We start from the raw sequence: 23,567 nt of genomic DNA, 5'->3' as shown, positions 1-23,567 counted from the left end.
TCTGAGGAAAAGTTTCTTTTTTCCTGCTGCAGTTGTATGCATTTCACAAGATTCATACAAAAAAAAAAAACCTTCTTCTGGATTTTTCACAACTTGTGTGCCTGCAGCTGAGTTAAAGCTATCTGTAACCATCACCATTGTAAGTACAGGTCTTCAACAGACAGCGTCTCACAGCACCATATATTTACAGAGCAGCCATGGGGACAGAATAAGGATAATGGGTTCCTGGTTGCTTTATGTTTGATTCTTCTCAAATGTTTACCAGTTAACCCCTTCACGACCTTGGACATATCCATACATTCTGGTTGGGAAGGTGTTCCCGACCTCGGGCGTATGGATACAACCTGGCGATCATGCGGGCACAGGAGCTGGGAGTTCAGCTTACGTGACAGCCCGGGTGGGCTCTCACAGCCTGGCGCAGTGCTCGCACTGTCTCCGCCTGTTTAACCCCCTAAATGCTACGATTGTTATTGATCGCAACATTTAGGAGGCTGAGAGAGTGAGGGGGTTCCCTCTCCCATCTGATCGGAGCACCTGCAACGTCATCGCGAAGGCCTGATCGTTACCATGGTGACCTGATGTCGTCATGATGACATTCGGGACACCAAGCTACGGAAAGCATGTTAGACCATGCTCAGAGCATGGTCTAAAAGGCTTCTGTCAATTCAGCACTGACAGGTATAAAGCATTGCAATGCTGGTGGTAAAAGTTAAAGTTCCATAGAGGGACTAAGTAAAAAGTTAAAAAAATAGTAAAAATATGAAAAAACAAACAAAAAACAATAATAATAATAAAAAAAATTACACCCATAAGCACATACTTTTTTTGTTTATTTTTTTACATAAAATTATCCATATTTGGTATCACTGCATCCTGAATGATCCGAACTATAAAACTGTCACACTAGTCAACCCCTTCAGTGAACACCGTAAAAAAAAAAAAAAAAGCGAGGTAAAAAACTATGCTTTATCATCATACTGCTGAACAATATGATCACTGCACCCCTAGATTAATTCATTGAGAGGTGTAGTTTGTAAAATGGTGTCACCTATGGGATTTTTCGCTGTTCTGGCACCTCAGGGGCTTTTCCGGTGGATCATGGCACCCGTAAACCATAACAGTAAAATCTGCACTATAATGTGGCGCTCCTTCCCTTCTGAGCACTCAGGAAAAATTGAACCACAAACTTAGAGGTCCATTTTTTCCAATTAGCCCTTTTAAAAATGAAAAACTTTGGGCTAAAACAACATTTTAGTGGTAAAAATGTAATTATTCTTTCTTCACCACCCGATGGTATAAAATTCTGTGAAGCACATGTGGTGTCAACATGCTTACTGCACCCCTAAATGAATTCATTGGGATGTCTAGTTTGTACCACACTAAGAAGAATTAAAATTCCCCCCAAAATTCAAGAAAAAACAGCAAAAAAGGGCAGCAGTGTTTACCTGCCCAGATCTTCAAAGCCAAATTACATATATATAAAATATATGAGGTATTAGTTTATATTTTGGCCAAAATATGTAAGCTCGTAACCCGCGTCAAGGGTCTTCATGCTTACGAGTCCTACTCTAAACACAGCAAAATATCAACTAATACCTCATATATTTTAAATATATGTAATTTTGCACACTTTTATTCCAGGGTGCACCCAGGCCCATCAGTGCGGGCAATGTAAACTAGGGTGTCTGTTCCCAGGGGGTGCACTTGAATAGTACAGGGCCACCCGCCAAGTCGAATAGTATGAGCTTAACTAATAGGCTGTAAGCCGGATACTTTGCACTACCCTAGTGTGAACAGCACCCTATACAAGCCTATCTTTGTGCAATTCTAATACTAAGCAGTCACCCCCTCCATGAAATGGTAGGTTGTGAGTGATTGTCTCATCAGTATTTTGCACCTGGGTATCCGCCATCTTTATGTGGGTCTGCTGCATCCTGGTAGTGCATTTGGCTTTGAAGATCTGGGCAGGTAAACACTGCTGCCCTTTTTTGCTGGTTTTTCTTGATGTCTAGTTTGTAAAATGAGGTCACTTATGGTGCGTTTCTGGCACCTCAGGGGCTCTGCCAATGTGACATAACACCCTCAAATGATTCCAGCAAAATCTGAACCCCAATATGGCGCTCCTTCTCTTCTGAGCTTTGCATTGTGCCTCAAAAGTAGTTTTTGACCTCTTGGTATCGATGTACTCATCAGTAATTGCACAACAAATTTTGGGTTCCATTTTCTCCTGTTACCCTTGTGAAAATAAAAAAGATTGGGGCTAAAACAACATTTTTGTGGGAAAAATGGAATTTTTTTATTTTCACGTCTTTACTATATAAACTTCTGTGAAGCACCTGTGGGTTCAAGGTGCTCATCACACATACAGATAAATTCATTGTGGGGTCTAGCTTACTAAATGGGGGTCACTTGTGGGGAGTTTCCACTGTTTAGGCACAACCGGGGCTTTCCAAATGCAACATGGCGTTCGCTCTCGATTCCAGACAATTTTGCGCTCACAAAGTCAAATGGTGCTCCTTCCGAACCCTGCCATGCACCCAAACAGTAGTTTTCCCTTCACATATGGGGGTATTGGCGTACTCAGGAGAAATTGCACAACAAATTTTCGGTTCAATTTTCTTCTGTTATGCTTGTGAAAATAAAAAAATTGGGCAGAAAACAACATTTTTGTGAGAAAAATCTGATTTTTTTATTTTTAAGCCTCTGTTATAAACTTCTGAGAAGCACCTGTGGGTTCAAGGTTCTCACCACACATCTAAACAAATTCCTAGAGGGGTATAGTTTCCAAAATGGGGTCACTTATCAGGGGTTTCCACTATTTTTACACATCAGGGGCTCTCCAAATGCAACATGGTGTCCGCTCTCGATTCCAGCCAATTTTGCGTTCAAAAAGTCAAACGTGCTCCTTCCCTTCCGAACCCTGCCATACACCCAAACAGTAGTTTTCACCCACATATTGGGTATCGGTGTACTCAGAAGAAATTGTACAACAGGTTTTGGTTTCCATTTTCTCCTGTTACCCTTGTAAAAATAAAAAAATTGGGGCTAAAGTAACATTTTTGTGAAAAAAAGTAAAATGTTAATTTTTTTCCTTTGCTTTAATTCATGTGAAGTATCTGGTGGGTTAATAAACTTCTTGAATGTGGTTTTGAGCAATTTTAGGGATGCAGTTTTTAGAATGGTGTCACTTTTGGGTATTTTCTGTCATATAGCCCCCCCCCCAAAATCACTTCAAATGTGATGTGGTCACTAAAAAAATGGTTTTGTAAATTTTGTTGGAAAAATTAGAAATTGCTGATTAACTTATAACATTTCGAACTTACGAACAAAAATAATTACCATATTTTTTGGACTTTAAGACGCACCGGACCATAAGGTGCACCTAGGTTTTAGAAGGTTAAAATAGAAGAAAGAAATGAAAGCAAAATATGTGGTCATGATGCACTGTTATAGGGGAGGGGGTCTGATGCTGACACTGTTATAGAGGTAATGTCCCCAAATCCTATATCTATAGTCCCCATCCTAGTATATTTGCCCCCTTCCTGTTATATGTGGCCCCCATTCCCATCCTGGTATACATTGTCCCCATCCTGGTATGCATTGCACCCTCATCCCCATCCTGGTATGCATGGCACTCCCCCATCCTGGTATGCATGGCACCACCAGCGCTGCATCCTGTTCTTCTGCCAGTTGCTGATCTCAGTGTGTGAGCCGAGCATGATGTGACTGCCATGAGTGACATCATGCTCGGTGGCGTGAGCGCTCGCACGGATTACAGTGGGTGACACTTAGGAGAGGTGAGTATAAGGATTTTTTAATTTTATTCCTATTTTTACAGTTGGACACGGCGGGAGTAGACTACTACTCTCATCATTGACCCTGCTGCTGCTGATCGCAGCACCGGCAGGGATCTATGATGAGGGCAGCACCCAGCTCTTGGGAACAGCGCTAACTGTACATTGATTCCCAAGCGCTGGTATGTGTCACACGGATGACACACAGGTGGACACGGATATCTCCAGTCCAGTAAATATCAGGACATGTGAAAGAGCCTTAATATACACACGCAGATACACATACAGAAATGGGGACACGTACACACGCAGGCAAGCACTCACAGAAATGCACACGCAGTCATGCACAGACACACTCAGACAATCACACACAAAAATGCAGACATGCAGGGAAGCATGCACACACGTGTGAAGACACATATACACATGTAGACATGCAGGCACTCAAATACATACACACATACGCATGCAGGCATATACACACACATGCAGGCAGGCATATACACACACACTGTACACACACAGCTATATACACAAACTGTACACACATGCATATACACACAGGCAGGCATATACACACACACACACACGCAAGTGTGACACCCCAGGAGCTCTGTGGGAGCAGTGCTACAAGGAGTCAGGGGCTGGCAGCTGCAGAGCTCGCCCTGACTGAGAAGTTATCACCGGACCCGGAGTCCGAGGCTGTGGGGACTAACTCCTATCCAGCAGCAGAAACCGACCGGCAGGGGATTGCAGGTCCTCTGGCCCAGAAACCCGAAGGCACGGTCACACGCGTGGGACCAGCACCGCCGTCGTGGAGCGGAAGCTACTAGAATGCCCCGAGTCACCGGCCATACGGGTGAGCACCACACGGTACACTCAGGGACGTGGGCTACTTATACCCGCCTCTAGCAAGGTAGCCGGAAGAGTATCGTTAGTTTGGGAGGCCTACAACTCCGCCTGGCCAGGGGAGATCCCATCTGCTCAAGGACTGACCAGGCCCCAATCGCTAGCCAGTACTCCGGGAGGGTCTATCTTTGTCACCAGTAAAGACCCTGAACTACACCGTACCGTCTCCGAGTGGTTCCTGCTACCCCCATCATCCACGTCGGCTGCCCTGAGGCCATACCCCTCCCGTTGGGGGTTATACTATCCCGCTGCACAATCCTACCACCGGCCTCAGCGGTCTGCCCTGCAGCAGCAGCTCCTTAGCTGTACTCAACGGGTGGCGTAGTCGTCCAACATCTACCGCTAATACAGCGCCACTTAGTCTGACTCCCTGGGCACGGACCGGATCACCGCCACGAGACTACAATCCTCAAGAGATCCGGCTCCGGGTAAGCTCCCGCGTGCGCAACGCAGCGCGACACAGGCCCAGGGGCGCGTCAACTTTTGGCGTAGTCGGCAGGATTTCGTGCCCGCAACCACCGGGTACTGCGTGCCTGAAAAAGACTGTTCAAACTTACCTGTGGTGAAGATTCCCGCCATCCGGCGCCATCTTCCGCTTCCTGCCCGCCATCGGTGGAGTTTTCCCGCCATCCGGCGCCATCTTCGGCCTTCTTCCCGCCATACGTGGAGTTTTCCCGCCATTGGACGCCATCTTGAGGACGCCGTGCGGGAAGAAGAGGGGCGTGGACTCCGAAAGCACGCGAGAACTGAAGCCCCGCCTCACGTCCGGACGTTGCGTAAGGTCCTGGAAGGAGCCCAGCAGACGCCGACGTCACAGGAGCGCGACGGAAGGTCCTCAACCCTGACGATCCACTGCGGAGCCGCGGCCTACGGAAGAGGATCATCGCAAGGTAGGCCACGGTCCACTAGGGGGGAGAAGGATGTCGGATACGGAGGAGAGCTTCACCGCTTCAACCCCCGCCAGCGCCACCGCTGTTGCGGTCATGCCTTTCACCATGCCCTATATCCCGGGGGCAGCCTGGCTACCCCAGTACTCAGGGGAGTCACATACCCTGCATGACTTTAGAGAAAAGCTGGATAGCCTCTTCCAGGTGTACCCCCTCACAGAGGAGCAAAAAGTGAGCATCCTGGTGGCCCAATTAACCGGGGCAGCCCAAAGGGAGGTAAAGTCCTGGCCACCTGGGGGGAGGACTGTCGCAGGGATACTAACCCGGCTGAGGGACACCTTTGATACCCGCACCTCAGCCGAGATCAAGCTTAGATTCTACGGGTGCAAACAGCGGGCACATGAGAGTATAAGGGACTATGCCCTGAACCTACAAGAGGCCCTGAGAGCCATTAAGCAGACCGACCCTGACGGCGTGGGAGACGAGGACAGGCTGTTGACTGAACAATTTATAGAGGGTTTGTATTGCAATGCCCACCGAACCCAGTTGCGGGCAATGGCCTTACAGGACCCTCATCTGGGATTTGCACAGTTCAAGGACAGAGCCATCCGGGTGCTTCGAGAACCGGCACCAGGTGGCGTTGTGACCCCCAGACGCCCCACTACCACTTACCACCAGGAGGCGGCGCCCTTGTCGGCAGGGCCTGTGGGAGCTAGTGCGCAGGCTTTGAACAATGACCCGGCTCCAGACCTGCACCATCAGGTCCAAGAGCTAGCTAAAAGCGTTGCTGCGCTAACCCGAACTGTGCAGTCTTTACAGGTTTCCACTCCAGGGAAGATCCAGCTGGCATCCGGACCGGAGGACATCCCGTGGCGTCGACCAAGGAGGACCCCACCGGCCAGAGGAAGACCCAGCGACCGATACAACGAGGACGGACGACCCATCTGCCGCCGCTGCAATCAACCCGGACATATGGCAAGGTACTGTCCTTTAAACTGGCACAACCTGGGGTAGAGGGCCAACCCCCAGGAAAAAGATCACCAGGCCCATCGAACTGGCGCGACAAATATGTGGGAGGACGTCCAGTCTTACCCGTGGTACTGGATGGCATTCCTATGAGTGCCCTACTGGACACAGGGTCACAGGTCACCACCATCCCGTACGTGCTCTTCAAGCAGTACTGGAATGACTCGGATATCACCCGCTACCCTGACGACGACTTGAGTATCATCGCCAGCAATGGTCAGCCCGTGCCACAGATTGGATTTAAAGAGGTGACCATTAAAATCGGTAGAGTCGAACTGGCAGCACAGGGACTGATCATTGTAGACATTGACAAACACGAGAGTCACCCAAAGATAACTCTAGGAACTAATGTAATTGAAAATTGTCTTGCAGAGGTGATTTTCCTTTTACAGCAGGTTGCCAAGAACGCCAGCTCCGGCCAGCAGCGAGTGCTCCAGAAAGAGATCCGGGCACTGATGCGACGGCAACAGCTAGAACTCTCCGGTGGTGAGATTGGTAGCGTGGGAATGTGTGACCCTTTCCCTATTGCCATGCCCCCGAAAAGTGAAATGATGATTTGGTGCCGGGCAGCTATTGGTCTGAGAGGTAGAGATTACCAGGCAATGGTAGAACCAGTTTACTCAGACAGTAGGCCCACCATTTTGACAGCACGGGGGGTGGTCAATGTACGCCATGGGAGGGTGCCCGTTCGCATAATAAATATCGGGAAGAGGGAAGTGTACCTGCCCCGGTATGCCACGCTAGCCAAATTGTATACCATCAATCAAGATTCCATACAGTCTGTAGAACCCTTGCATCCATCTTCCCCGGAGGAAGGTAACGGCTCTCAGAAAACAATGGAGGACTGGTGTCAGCAACTACATTTGGGTACTGACTCCACTCCCTCACACCAGAAACAGGGAGTCTATCGGGTGGTTCAAGAGTACGAGAGAGTGTTTAGTAAACACCCGTTAGACTTCGGGCGAGTCAAGGGGGTAGAACACCACATCCCCACGGGAGACCATCCTCCCATAAAAGAGAGGTATCGACCCGTACCCCCTGCACACTACCAACACGCCAAGGGGATGCTTAGAGACATGAAGGAGGCTGGGGTGATCAGGGATAGCTGTAGCCCCTGGGCAGCTCCACTAGTCTTAGTCAAAAAGAAAGACAACACCATGAGGATGTGTGTAGATTACCGGAAAATCAACCGTATCACACACAAGGATGCGTACCCCTTACCAAGGATAGAGGAGTCTTTGGCTGCTTTAAGATCTGCTAACTTCTTCTCTACCTTGGATCTCACTAGTGGGTACTGGCAGGTTCCTGTAGCAGAGGCGGACCGGGAGAAGACCGCATTCACCACCCCGATGGGACTTAGCGAGTTTACCTGCATGCCGTTCGGACTCTGCAACGCACCAGGAACCTTCCAATGATTAATGGAGTGCTGTCTGGGCCACAGAAACTTCGAGACGGTCCTGCTGTACCTGGACGATGTCATCGTATATTCCAAGACGTATGAGGACCACCTGAAACACCTGGCGGAAGTGTTCGAAGCTCTGGCAAGCTACGGCCTAAAGGTGAAACCCTCCAAGTGTCACCTCCTGAAACCAAAGGTGCAGTACCTGGGACACGTGGTGAGCGCTGATGGAGTGGCTCCCGACCCTGATAAGATCACCGCAATTAAGGAATGGCCAAGTCCCTCCAGTGTAAAGGAAGTGCGGCAGTTCCTCGGGTTGGTAGGCTATTACCGCAGATTCATCCCCGGTTTCACCAAAAAGGCAGCTCCTATGCAGGACCTCCTGATAGGCCAGTCCCGGAAGGCCAAGAACCAGAAGCCACCCTTCAGATGGGAGAAGTTAGAAGAAGAGTCCTTCCGCCAGCTGAAGATGGCCCTCACGGGGGATGAAATCCTGGCGTACCCTGATTACAGCCAGCCCTTTATCCTCTACACCGACGCAAGTAACATCGGGCTAGGAGCCGTGCTGTCCCAGATCCAGCAGGCGAAGAACGAGTAATCGCTTACGCCAGCCGAAAACTGCGACCCACCGAGAGAAACCCTGAGAATTACAACTCATTTAAGCTAGAGTTCCTGGCAGTGGTGTGGGCAGTCACCGAACGCTTTAAGCACTACCTCGCTTCCTCCCGGTTCACCGTGTACACGGATAACAACCCGTTGACACACCTGGACACAGCAAGACTCGGTGCCCTAGAGCAGAGATGGATGAACCGTCTGTCCAACTACGAGTTCACAATCAAATACCGGGCAGGACGCTCCAATACCAACGCGGACGCCCTGTCCAGGATGCCAAACCTACCGGACGTAGGAGAAGATCCAGAGGGACTGGAAGAAGTCGAACTCCCCGCGTTCCACCGTCATGGGACTATCCAGTATTCCCACCGGGTAAGGAGTAAGCAAGCTGCTACGTTTAATCCCTTGCCTCACTACAACTGGGCGGAAACGCAAGACAGTGACCCTGCCGTCCGACTGGTGAAGGAGATGCTGACTCGGCCAGAGGCTCGCCTTGACCCAGACGCTCCGGAGGAAGCCAAGCAACTGTGGGCTGAGAAGAGTCGACTGTTCCTTTATAAGGGGAAGTTGTGCCGCCGAATGGTTAACTCCCGGACGCATGAACTAATCTGGCAAGTAGTGGTGCCACGAAGAGACGCAGCCGTGGTGATGGAGGCATACCACGACAGGGCTGGACACTTCGGATGGAAGAAGCTGGAGTTCCTGCTGCGCGGGCGGTTCCACTGGGTAGGCATGAGGGGAACCATCGAGAGGTGGTGCAGAGACTGTGGCCCGTGCAACCTAAGAAGGAAGGACCGTGCCAGCCAGAAGACTCCCCTGCAGTCCATCGTCACCCGGCAGCCGTTGGAACTGGTAGCCTTGGATCATGTAAAACTGACCCCAAGCAGAAGTGGCTACGTCTACGCACTAACCATCGTGGATCACTACTCCCGGTTCTTGGTTGTCGTCCCCGTCAAGGACTTAACAGCTCGAACAGCAGCTAGAGCCTTCCAGCAGCATTTCTGCCGTCCACACGGGTACCCGGACCAAGTGTTGACAGACCAGGGACCTGCCTTTGAAGCGGAGGTCTTCCAAGAATTCTGCACTCTGTATGGCTGCCGGAAGATAAGGACGACACCCTATCATCCGCAAACTAATGGACTTTGTGAGAAAATGAACCAGGTGGTGATAGATCTTCTGAAAACATTGCCCCTGGAAGAAAGCAGTCTGTGGCCTGAGAGGCTGCCCGACCTAGTGGACCTATACAACCACATCCCGGTAGGTTCCACCAACTGTACCCCGGCTTACCTGATGAGGGCAAGACCTGGTAAGCTACCTGTTGACCTGGAGATGGGAGTCCTGACACCCGAGGACACTTCACCAGAAGCAGACTGGGACACAGAGAGGCAGCAGCAGTACCGGAAAGTACAGGAGAGCGTGGAGCGAAGTCTCTGTCAAGCTAGGGAAAGACAAGAGAAAACTTACAACCAGTATGCTCCCGCTGTTCCCCTGGTACCCGGAGAGCAGGTCTTGAAGAGGAAAAGGCGGCTCCACAAGTTGGACGACCAGTGGGAGAAGGACCCGTACATCGTACTGCCCTCAAGCCACGACAACCCAAAGGTCTGTACCATCAGTAAAGACGGAGGGGAAACTACAACCATTGTATCCCGGGATCACCTGAAGAAGTGTCCCGAACAGCTACGGAACCCTGAAGAGGAACAAGAAGACCCTCGACCCGTAGAGGAAAGGGAAGATATGGTTAGTACTGTGCTCGGAGACTTCCCTCGGTCTTGGACTCAAGTCAATGGCGCAGTTGTGGTACCCGTACTCACCTTCCTCCAACCAGCATCCCAAGCACCTACGGAGCAACAGGTAGAGCTGGAAGAACAGCCGGTCCAGGAGGCAGAAGACCCCACACCAGCAGACCAGGAGGATCAACCCTCTGCTTATAGTGAACCTGCCATGCCTCTAGTGAGCCAAAGGGCCCGTGGACAGCTGCCCAGTTTACCCTTGACAGTTCCTACACCCTGTAGTTCGGGGCTAGACAGTCAGCTCCGTAGGTCCACTAGGGCCACTAGAGGCCAGTTACCCGCACGTTGGAGGATTTGAAGTGTATAAGTTGTTTTATTTATGGTTACCTGTTTTTCTTGTTGCTTGTGTATAATTATGTGTTTCTAGTTATTTTTAGGAGTCCTTGGTGGATTTACCGGGAATCCTTGTACAATTGGTTGGAGCGTAACCTAGGAATGGACTAAAGACTGTTAAGGACTCGGGGCAGGACAGACCCCTACCTGGTTACGTCTCCCTGTTTTGGTGAAATGGACACCTTGCTTTTCTTCAAAAACTGCACCCGGTTGCGGACACGCCGTAACCATCTTTATGTGTTTTTCTTATTGTATTATTATTGTTTATACCTTGTTATGTTTTTCTAAAAATATGTTTAGTCCCGGAGTACTAAATTTCACTAGGGGGGAATGTGACACCCCAGGGGTCTGGTTGCCACAGTGATAGAGATATTACGTCTGAGAGCAGGTGGGAGGTCTCTTGGTCAGGGATCCTATGCATGCCACACCTCCTGCCCAGTCCTGGGAGGGGAAGAACTTCCCCTATATAAACCTAGGGCTGAGGCAGGGTTAGTGAGTAGAGAAGAAGTAGAGACAGAGAAGCAGATATAGGGAAAGAACATCAGGAGCTCTGTGGGAGCACTGCTACAAGGAGTCAGGGGCTGGCAGCTGCAGAGCTCGCCCTGACTGAGAAGTTATCACCGGACCCGGAGTCCGAGGCTGTGGGGACTAACTCCTATCCAGCAGCAGAAACCGACCGGCAGGGGATTGCAGGTCCTCTGGCCCAGAAACCCGAAGGCACGGTCACACGCGTGGGACCAGCACCGCCGTCGTGGAGCGGAAGCTACTAGAAGGCCCCGAGTCACCGGCCATACGGGTGAGCACCACACGGTACACTCAGGGACGTGGGCTACTTATACCCGCCTCTAGCAAGGTAGCCGGAAGAGTATCGTTAGTTTGGGAGGCCTACAACTCCGCCTGGCCAGGGGAGATCCCATCTGCTCAAGGACTGACCAGGCCCCAATCGCTAGCCAGTACTCCGGGAGGGTCTATCTTTGTCACCAGTAAAGACCCTGAACTACACCGTACCGTCTCCTAGTGGTTCCTGCTACCCCCATCATCCACGTCGGCTGCCCTGAGGCCATACCCCTCCCGTTGGGGGTTATACTATCCCGCTGCACAATCCTACCACCGGCCTCAGCGGTCTGCCCTGCAGCAGCAGCTCCTTAGCTGTACTCAACGGGTGGCGTAGTCGTCCAACATCTACCGCTAATACAGCGCCACTTAGTCTGACTCCCTGGGCACGGACCGGATCACCGCCACGAGACTACAACCCTCAAGAGATCCGGCTCCGGGTAAGCTCCCGCGTGCGCAACGCAGCGCGACACAGGCCCAGGGGCGTGTCACAAGCATATATACACACGCATCGCAGACATATACACACACACTGTACACACAGGCATATACACACACACACTGTACACACAGGCATATACATACACACTGTACACACACAGGCATTTACACACAAACTGTACACACACACACACGCAGGCATATACACGCACGCACCGCAGGCATATACACACATGCACTGCAGGCATATACACACACACAGGCATATGACTCACCCATAAAAACGTTATTGAATATTTGGCACGGTGCTCTTGATATGAAATTGAAGCAGTGAGAGCTGTAGGCCTGCAGCCTTGTTTCCAATTCCAGGCCTGGTTGGAGAGTTGAACTGTAGAGTGCTGCAGGTCACCGTCCACATATCCAGCCCCGGAACCGGTATAAAAAGCCCAGAGTCAGAGCAGGAGAGAAGGGGGCGGTGCCACCACCCGGGAGCCAGTATTACTACAGGGGAGCAGGCCAGGGCAGATATGGAGCCGGGATGGGACGTATCAGAAACCCGGGAGCAGGGAGAGCAGAGCGAGACATCAGCTTCGGTGGCGCCGGCGTCTCAGAGGCCGGCCCCGGAGCAGAGAGAAAGCACTGCAGAGCGCGGCCGCGGCGTATCAGAGGCCAGAAGAGAGCGGCTTCAGAGTCAGTGTCACCTGACACCACAGCACAGTCTGCCAGCCAGCGGGAAAGCAGAGCGCAGTGCGTGTCACCGCCCAGAAAGAATCCGTCCTCTCAGTGGCAGAGACTCACGTGGTAAGTATGCTGCATGCACGTCACTGCAGGCCCGCTGTCACCAATGAATGTGCCGTGCGCGCGATACTACATTTGCTTCAGCCGCGCTTTTAAAGGGCCCCCGCCACCAATTTTCTCACTCTCATATCGGGGCCCACCGGGAAATTTCCCGATTTCCCGCCAGGCCAGACCGACCCTGGGTAGGATACCCAGGAAGACCCCACTTCTTACCCCGAGACATAAAAAAGCCAGGCTGGAGTTTGCCAAAACTTACCTGAGAAAGCCTAAAATGTTTTGGAAGAATGTTCTCTGGTCAGATGAGACAAAAGTAGAGCTTTTTGGCAAAAAACATCAACAGAGTGTACAGGAGAAAAAAAGAGGCATTCAAAGAAAAGAACACGGTCCCTACAGTTAAACATGGCGGAGGTTCCCTGATGTTTTGGGGTTGCTTTGCTGCCTCTGGCACTGGACTGCTTGACCGTGTGCATGGCATTATGAAGTCTGAAGACTACCAACAAATTTTGCAGCATAATGTAGGGCCCAGTGTGAGAAAGCTGGGTCTCCCTCAGAGGTCATGGGTCTTCCAGCAGGACAATGACCCAAAACACACTTCCGAAAGCACTATAAAATGATTTGAGAAAAAGCACTGGAGACTTCTAAGGTGGCCAGCAATGAGTCCAGACCTGAATCCCATAGAACACCTGTGGAGAGATCTCAAAATGGCAGTTTGGAGAAGGCACCCTTCAAATATCAGGGACCTGGAGCAGTTTGCCAAAGAAAAATGGTCTACAATTCCAGCAGAGCATTTTAAGAAACTCATTGATGGTTACCGGAAGCGGTTGTTCGCAGTTATTTTGGCTAAAGGTTGTGCAACCAAGTATTAGGCAGAGGGTGCCAATACTTTTGTCTGGCCCATTTTTGGTGTTTTGTGTGAAATGATCAATGATTTGATTTTTGCTTCATTCTCTTTTGTGTTTTTTCCTTGCAAGCAAATTAAATGAAGATAATAATACCAAAGAATTTGTGATTGCAATCATTTTCAGGAAGAAACTGAGTATTATCTGACAGAATTGCAGGGGTGCCAATACTTTTGGCCACCACTGTATATCCAAAATATGTCATTAATGTATGACTGCTGTGACCCCTGCTTGTCGCTATCAAAAAAACTAACAATTTAGCGTGACATTTTGACATACTGCAGTCATATTTTCTATGAGAGTGCCAACACTGTAGAAAGCCATGTTTAATTGAGTTCTGGATATGTATATTAAATAGTTTTCACTGTACAACAATGACCAATTTAAAGGAAATGTGTCAGCAGGCTTTTGTTATGCAATCTGACAGCAGCAAGAGCTAGGGAAAAAGATCCTCATTGCAGCAATGTATCACTTAGTTAATTGGGTGCAGCAGTTATGACAGAATCACAGATTTCTCTGTTGCAGATTTAGCAGAGTTCAAATTTGAGCCCTGTGTAACCCTGCGCACACCACTGATTGGCAGCTTTTTGTGTTATTGTATAATGACAGAGAGCTGCTAATCAGTTGTAGGGATGGGGTTGGACTTGGAGGTAAAAGGCCAGTTGTCCTATAATGATAATCACCTGATGATAAAACACTGATTGTATTGAAATAGCAAAACAAAGCCCAGTAAGTGACACAAGCCTGTAATCAGTGTCTCTTCCCCTACATATTTGTGCTCTCAGCATGCATAGCAAGAACTTGGTGACAGATTCCCTTTATGGTTTCATCACCAGGAAAAAATATATATTTTGTATGCAAATGAGGGAGCTTTGGTGCACCTTTTGCATTTGCCAAGGGCTCGGTGCATAATTTCACCCCCTCAATTTCCATACAGAGCACTTTGTCACATCTCCTTTGACAGTGCTCAAGCAAGTGCTGACTAAACCCACTCAGCGGCTCTACACCTTTGCACGATCACTGCAAAAGTCCACTGCAAGTCTGCTATACAGTTATAGGGTATGCAGGGGGTACCCCACTAAGAATTTAAAGACACACAGAGCAGGGCCACTGCTATACAGTTATAGGGTATGCAGTGAGTCCAACGGCTGAACAATTTTAGGAAAAGCCCCACTAAGAATTTAAAGACACCTAGAGCAGGGCCACAGTAACAAGTACGACATGTTCCCATTAGAAAGGAGAGGGTCTGCTGTACAGTTATAGGGTATGCAGTGAGTCCAACGGCTGACCAATTTAAAAAAAAAAAACACTAAGAATTTAAAGACACATAGAGCAGGGCCACAGTAACGACATATTCCCATTAGAAAGGAGAGAGTCTGCTATACAGTTATAGGGTATGCAGTGAGTCCAAAGGCTGACCAATTTTAGAAAAAACCCCACTAAGAATTTAAAGACACATAGAGCAGGGCAACAGTAACGAAAAATTCACATTAGAAAGGAGAGAGTCTGCTATACAGTAATAAGGTATGCAGTTGTGGCACCCTGCTGTTCACAGGTACCACAGGACCCAGGGTGCATGGATGGACTTGTCCACAAGAGGCCCTCATTACATACAAACACCTCCACCCTTCCACCTCATACCACCAGAGGGAGCCCGTTAGGGATATATATATATGGAGGGTGGAGCCAGGCAGTTCAGTTTAGAGTCAGACAGAGTCAGAGTCTGAGAGCGTGCCGACGCTGAGAGCAGCGAAGACGCAGCACGTCTGCTGCTTGGTTCTGAGGGCCCCGAGTGTGGCCGATGGCGAGGAGGAGAGGAGAGAGGAGTTGAGGGGGCACCCCGAATATACAAACCGGACACCGGGTCCGTGCCTACAGGGTCCGTTATACCCAGTAGGGACTACCGGCATTCCAGGAGGACTACAAGTCCCTGGTAGACCTGAAGCTAGACCCATTACAGGAACAGGAACCACGAAGGCCCCGGCGACCAGGGATAGTGGTTGCCAGCAGAAGGTCCCACTACGAAGCGACAGGTGAAGGAACAGCACAAAACATAAGCTAGGCCCAGTTGCCGGCTGGCCAGGAGCATACAGAGAGGCAGACACGGACCAGGAGGCCTTATACCCGCTCACTGGGGAGAAGTCCTGAAGTGCACCCTTCCTACCAAGTACCCTGGACCGTACCTGACATCCGCACCAGTAAAGGTATTGAAGCGAATCCCCTGTCTCTGTCAGTTACTCCTGCTGCGCCATCCCGACTGCACTACAAGCCACAGCATCACCACCCACCATAAAACTCTACCCTGCCCTGAGACCCGCTCCACCTGTGGGGAGCCGTTCCATCCCAGCTGCCTTATCAACTGCCTCAGAGGTCTGCAGCAGCGCTGGTACAAATTACCAGAAACCACAGGTGGCATCACGATCGAACTATAAAACCCATATAAACTTTCCCCCCTTTTAGCTGACTGCCCTGGGCCTCGGACCGGGCCAGCCACTGTGACATATCCCTTTCCCCCCAGCATCTATCGGCCCGGACTCCGAGTACCCCATTGCCCAGGGGGCGCGACACAGTGAGTCCAACGGCTGACCAAATTTAGGAAAAACCCCACTAAGAAATTAAAGACACATAGAGCAGGGCCACAGTAACAAGTACGACATTTTTCCCATTAGAAAGGAGAGGGTCTGCTATACTGTTATACGGTATGCAGTGAGTCCAACTACTGACCAAATTTAGGAAAAACCCCACTAACAATTTAAAGAGACATAGAGCAGGGCCACAGTAACGACAAATTCCCATTAGAAAGGAGAGAGTCTCCCATAGTGTTGGCCTATGCAGTGAATGCAAGGGCAGCCAAAAATTTGGAGGCACTTCAATGCCCCTTGGAAGAGACATGGAGGTCAGAGGGCCTCCTCAAAACAATGTTCCCATTATTAGGAAGTGGGTCTCCCATAGTGTTGGCCTATGCAGTGAATGCAAGGGTTGCCAAAAATTTGGAGCCACTCCAATGCCCCTTGGAAAAGACGTGGAAGAGGGAATCATAAAAAATTGTTCCAATTAGAAAGGAGCGGATCTCCTATACTTGTAATGCCCATGAACTAAGTGTATGGGCTGACAAACATTTACACCTGGGGGATATACATGAACATACTGTATAAAAAAATTTTTTTACGGGCATCATAAACACCCTTTAAAAAAATGATATGGTGTTGCATCACAGACCACGGTCACCCTGGAGATATGGTGGTGAAGGATGAGGAGAAGGAGGATGACAAGAGCAATTAGCCAAAATCAGGAAGCATATACCCATGTGTGGGTGTGAAAAGGTGCATGGGAATACACCTCCCAAGAAAAGACACTAGATTTGAGTTTATGTTACGCTGATATCATTCGGTGGTGTTGAGAAGTCTGGCCCAATCCAGCCCTTGTTCATTTTTATAAGAGTCAGCCTGTCAGCATTTTAAGCTGACAGGCGGATGCGCTTATCAGTTATAATTCCACCAACGGCACTAAAAACCCGCTCTGATAAAACGCTGGCGGCAGGGCAGGTCAGGACCTCCAAAGCGTAGAGAGCCAGTTAATTCCACGTATCCAGCTTAGATACCCAATAATTATAAGGCACAGAGGAAACAAGGAGGACGTTGGTACGGTAGGCAAGGTACTCCCTCAGCATCTTCCCAAACTTTGCACTCCTTATGAGAGTACCCCGCGCCTCAGGGCCTGTGCGATGGGAGGGTCTGAGAAAACGCTCCCATAACTTTGACAGTGTTCCCCTGCCTCTGCTAGATTGAAGTTGTGTCTCTCTTGCCTGTAGTCCTTGGTTGTCCAATGAAGTGTGCCCTCTGCCGCCAGCATTTTCAGATGGGAATTTTTTTAATAACTCCGCAACAATGGCCTTCTTGTACAGCCCCATTTGTTGTAGACCTGACCGCCTCAGGAATAAGAGATATATAGTTCTCCTTGTAGCGTGGGTCTAGAAGTGTCACCAACCAGTAATGACTGTCACTCAAAATTTTGAGAACGCGAGGGTCATGGGAAAGGCAGCGTAACAAACTCAGCCATGCGTGCCAGACTACTAACAGGCAAGACTTCTGTGTCCTCACCAATAGGATGACTGACCATGCTCTCCTCCTCCTCGCCGTCCTCTGGCCATCCACACTAAATAGACGGTATGACAGCTGTGCAGGTAGTATCGTCTATAGTGCATGAAACTAGCTCCTGTCCTTCCTCCTCCTCCCCCTCCTGTTCCTCATTGTCATCCAATCCACGTTGGGATGAGATGAGGCTTGGCTGTGTGTAATCACCCTGTATGGTTCCTTGCTCCATCTCATCGTGCTCCGCCTGCAATGTATCCTCCTTGATTGTGAGCAAAGAGCGTTTCAGAAGACAGAGAAGTGGGATGGTGATGCTAATTATGGCGTCATCGCCGCTCACCATCTTGGTGGAGTCTTCAAAGTTTTGGAGGATGGTACATATGTCTGATATCCATGTTCACTCCTGAGATCTTATGTGTGAAATCTGAACTGAATACCGATGGCCTTGTTGATGCTTATACTCAACAACTGCCCTCTTCTGCTCACAAATCCTTCCCAACATCTGCAATGTAGAGTTACAACGCGTGGGGACATAAACACACCAGTCTGTGAGCCAGAAGCTGCAAACGCTGCTGAAACACGGCAAGGGCAGCGGAAGCTGTAGCTGACTTTCTAAAATGGGCACACAGGCGGCGTACTTTAACAAGCAGATCTGGCAGTTCCGGGTAGGATTTGAGAAACCGCTGAACCATGAGGTTAAGCACATGGGCCAGGCATGGTACGTGTGTGAGCTCGCCTCGCCTCAGAGCGGCCACCAGGTTCTGGCCATTGTCACACATGACCATGCCTGGCTGTAGGTTCAGCGGTGTGAGCCACAGATCTGCCTACTCTTTCAGAGCTGACCACAACTCTTCAGCATTGTGCAGTTTGTCACCTAAGCATATTAGCTTCAGCACAGCCTCTTGCTGCTTGGCCGAGGCAGTGCTTCAGTGCTTCCAGCTTGTGACTGATGTGGTCATTTTGGAGATGGAGGCTGAAGAGGAGGAAGAGGCTGAGGAGGATGAGGTGCAGGAGCGGTAGACCGTGGGGGCAACCCTGATTGACCTAAGGCCCACAATCCTTGGCGTCGGGAGGACGTGTTCCGTCCCAAGGTCCGACTGGGTCCCAGCTTCCACTATATTAACCCAGTGTGCCGTCAGCGAGATGTACCTTCCCTGCCCACAAGCACTTGTCCATGTGTCCGTGGTTAGGTGGACTTTCCCAGTAACTGAGTTGTTGAGGGCACAGCTAATGTTTTGGGACACTTGCTTGTGTAATGTGGGGACGGCACACCTGGAGAAATAGTGGCGGCTGGGGACCGAGTACCGAGGGACGGCTGCCGCCATCAGGTTGCGGAATGCTTCCGTCTCCACGAGCCTAAAAGGCAACATTTCGAGCGCCAGCAGTCGTGAAATGTGAGAATTTAGTAGTGTGGCCTGTGGGGCGTTGGATGCATATTTGCGCTTGCGTTCCAAGGACTGGGGTATGGACAACTGAACGCTGCACTGAGACAAGGACATGGACGTGCTTCCTGATGCTGCTACTTGAGAGTGTGCAACGACAGGTGCAGGGCAGGAGGCTTCTTCGCATGCACCATGGACAGGGGATTGGCTTGCATGCACAACAGCGGAAGAAGCAATGGTGACACCTGCAGACACTGTTACTGGACCCTGGGGTTCGGCCCACAAAGTCGGGTGCTTTGCTGCCATGTGCCTGATCATGGTGGTCAGGCTGGTAGCTTTGCCACCCCTGCTGATGCTGGCCTGGCAGGTGGTGCAAATGGCCTTTTTGGGGTTATCGGCAGAGTCTTTAAAAAGCAACCAGACTCGGGAAGACCTAACAGTTGTACTGGCAACTTCCCTAGTGTTGGTGTTACGGGGAACGGTTACCTTCCCACTGCCTGCGGCCACCACACTGCTTCTTCCTGCCTGTTGGGGTGCTCTGCCTCCCTCCCCCTGTGTGCTGCTGTCCTCGCTCTGCATGTTCTCCTGCCAGGTTGGGTCAGTTACAATATCATCCACCACGTCGTCTTCCACTTCCGCACCCTGGTCCTCCTCTTGACTTTCTGGCAATTGTGTCTCATCATTGTCCACCTCTTGTGACACGTTCCCACCGTCGCCTTCGTGTGACCATGGCAGCTCAAATATTTGGGCATCTCTACACGCGATCTCTTCTTGCCCCACTTCAAGTGGACCGGGCGAGATGCCCGAATCTATAAATGGAAAAGTGAACAGCTCTTCAGAGTGTCCAAGTGTGGGATCAGTTGTCTCTGTGTACTCGGCATGGTGGGAGGAAGGAGGATCAGAGTGAGGAATATGCGGTCCAGACTCATGGCTACTGAGACTTGACCGTGTGGAAGACAGGGTGGTGGTGGTGGCTAAGTGACTGGAAGCATTATCCGCTACCCAACAAACAACCTTTTGACATTGCTCTGGGTTCAATAGTAGTGTGCTGCGGTCCCCTACAAATTGGGACAGGAAGGTCAGGCGAGAAGATGTGGGTGTTTGTTGTGGCACAATTTCAGCTTGCCCACGGCCTTGTCCTCGGCCTCTGCATGCATCATTACCATCACATCCAGTTCCCCGTCCCTTGCCACGTGCCTTGCCCATTTTAAATGGAGGACAGTATCTTCCATGCTCACTACAAACGACTGAGTTCGGAGCAAACTTATATGTGATCTGTGTGACGGAGAAAACAGAGTTTTAGATACCTGGCCTGTAGGTAAGTAGTTTGAACAGCAAACTGTTGAGAATTGCTTCACTGACACACTAAAGGAAATTTTTAATGGAGGCCAGAAATGGCAGTATTTTCTGACAACGTATATGTGATCCGTTTGACGGAGAAAACACAGTTTTAAATAGCTGGATTTCTAGCGCTGTAATATGGAAAGGACCTGTCTGTATTCTGCTGTGCCAACAAGCAAAGGGCGCAGAAAAACGGTGTTCTCTGGATTGCTTTTTAAGCAAATAATGAGGATTAAGATCCAAAGAAAAGTATTCCTAGCCCCTGAGGCCTGGGCCTTTGTATAGAAATATCTAACAGCAGCAGAAGGCAGAATTGGAATGGAGCCTCTTGTGCTATATGCACTGCAGGCTGCTATATACCCTGCCTGCCTGCCTATATACACTGTCTGCCTGATATCTCTGCAGATGGTTTAGTTAGTCCTCAAAAGGACTGTTTGTTAAGATGGATGTGTGTAATGTACGGTTTTTCTCCCTACACTACCCAATACACAAGCAAATCTCTCCCTGACGCAGCAGCACCTTTCCCTACACTGTCTGATTCCATAGTGACTGTGACGAGCATGGCGGCGCCAGGTCTGATATAGACCCGATGACGCTATGCGGCCAGTCAATCACTGTAATGCCACAACCAACATGGCTACGGCATTACAGTGAGTGGCAGGCAATTCTGGCATGTTAATTGGCTCTGTAAAGAGTGTCAAACATGCAGGAAGGAGACCCGAGCTCCCGCCGAGCAACCCCAGAAATACTCGGCGAGCGCCGAGCATCTCGGTAGTGATGAGTGATGAGTAGTGAGATGCACGGACGAGTACCGAGCAGTGGCGAGCATGCTTGCTCATCACTATTTATTTTCATCTGATAAAGTGAGAATAATAACCAAACTCCTCAAAATGTACAAAAATATTTTTTTGACATTTTGAAAAAATATCAGTGACCAATATAGCCACCCTTCTGTTCAATAAAAGTCATAAGCTCCATCCATGGAGTCTGTTAGTTTCTTAATCTATTGATTATCAACTTTTTGGCAGCACCAACCACAGCCTCCCAGACACTGATCAGAGATGTGACTGTTTTCGTTCAATATAAATCTCCAGTTTAAGAAGAGACCACAAGTTCTCAATATACTTTTGGTCAGGTGTGGAAGGGGCCACATGATTATGATTTCATCTTTAAAGCCGATGAAACATTGTCCTGCATAAATATAATGGTTTTCTTGATTTTGATAGATGCAGACTTTTTCCTGTACCATTAATTGGAGAAAAGGTCTTCTAAAAACTGTCAGTAGGTTTGGTAGTTGATTTTGAATCCGAAAAAGGTGAAACTAGCTCATCTTTAATAATACCAGCCCTTAGCAGTACCCCAACTCCACCCTGCACACATCTTGAGTGGAAGTGGAGGTCTGTGGCTGTTAAGTAATAAAATATTAATTAGAATTTTGTACTTGTACATTGCATCAGCCACATGGTAGGTTTTGCTGTCAGGACATTCAGGCTATTCTTGTACATTTCGCTCAGGCTAGAAGTTAGTGCCACATATCACAAACACATTCTATGTGGGTCCTATATAACCCACATGAGAGACAGGGAGGGGCTTGCTTTTCCCACTTCACTCCGACATCAGACAGATCTACACACTGAGGAAACAGCTGACAATGTAGGCCCGGCCACATGTTCTATATGAACATGTGCTCAACAAACACAGACGAAAACTACCATTCAGGATCCAGGGAAAGATGGACACTCTCTTTGTAACTATTTCACCTATTTTATGTAACTGCTGCAATTAATCTTTTAATGGACAATCCTAGAATATACCTCTACTATTTTTATAAGATTAACGTGATATGATCTCTGGAAGAATCGCATCTGGTAAACAGTCCTATATATAATAACGCCGAGATCAGCTGCCGGGATAGTCACTGTCCCCCACGCTGAGACTATGGACATGGGGAGCAGTGACTATTCACTCTCCTTAATAGCACGCACAGTGTCAGCCCATCCGCGGCTCCTGCCGTGGCCGGGCGATCACAAGTGCCCGCTATTAAAGATAATGAATATTCATTACTCCCCACGCCCATGGGAGTGGGGAGTAGTGAATATTCATGCGCTTTAATAGAGGGCACAAGTGACCGCCGAGCCACTGCAGGAAGCCGGCAACTGGGCTGATAGTGTGCGCTATTAAGGGGTATGAATATTCAGTGCTCCACATGCCCATGAGCGTGGAGAGCAGCGAATTATCTTTTTTTTTTTAACAGTGGGCACACGCAAGAGCTGCAACCGCTGGTTCCTTCCTCCTTTGTCCAGCTCCTCCCCCACCCATCCACAGCCGCAGCAACAAGTATACATTTGTACTATAAGACTCACCCCCCACTTTCCTCCAAAAGTTTGGAGAAAAAAGTGTGTCTTATAGTCCGAAAAATATGGTATGTTTAAAAAATTATGCAAATGTAAAGTAGACATATGGGAAATGTTATTTATTAACTCTTTTGTGAGATATAACTTTTTGGTTTAAGGGCATAAGTTTACAAAGTTTGAAAATCAGTCATATCAAACAAATTTTATTACTTCATAAAGTGACATAGGTCAGAATTGTAAAATTTGTCCTGGTCATGAAGGTGAAAATAGGCTCAGGGTGAAGGGGTTAAGAATATTTTACTAGTTTCTTTTTTGTTGTTTGCTGAGCTTTTTTTCCAGAGTTTTTTCGCCTTGTTTTAAGATGCTTTTCTATATCCATAAAAAAATTAAGAAAATGGAGTTTATTTTTAACAGAAACTCTGCGAAAATGCATAAAACACACTGCATTTTGAAGCTTCCCATTAACTTGCAGTGTACTTTACAATTAAAGTCAATGGGAAGGACGAAAGACACCTGGAAGACGCATAGGCGTCTTTTAAATAAAATATGCAAGCAAAGTCTTTTCAATACTATCCTCCCTGCATTGTTTTTGTAATCAGAACATGCTTCATGTAAACTCTTGTGGTGCTTCTCCTGAAGAGTCTTCTTTGTCGCTTTTTTGTTGTTTTTGCGGCCTC

The sequence above is a fragment of the Phyllobates terribilis genome, unplaced genomic scaffold (genome assembly GCF_046119375.1).
Source record: "Phyllobates terribilis strain yellow unplaced genomic scaffold, ASM4611937v1 Scaffold_13__5_contigs__length_258822181, whole genome shotgun sequence".
In the NCBI taxonomy this organism is placed as follows: Eukaryota; Metazoa; Chordata; class Amphibia; order Anura; family Dendrobatidae; genus Phyllobates; species Phyllobates terribilis.
The sequence above is the reverse complement of the archived record's forward strand: the minus strand, read 5'-3'. Positions refer to the sequence as shown.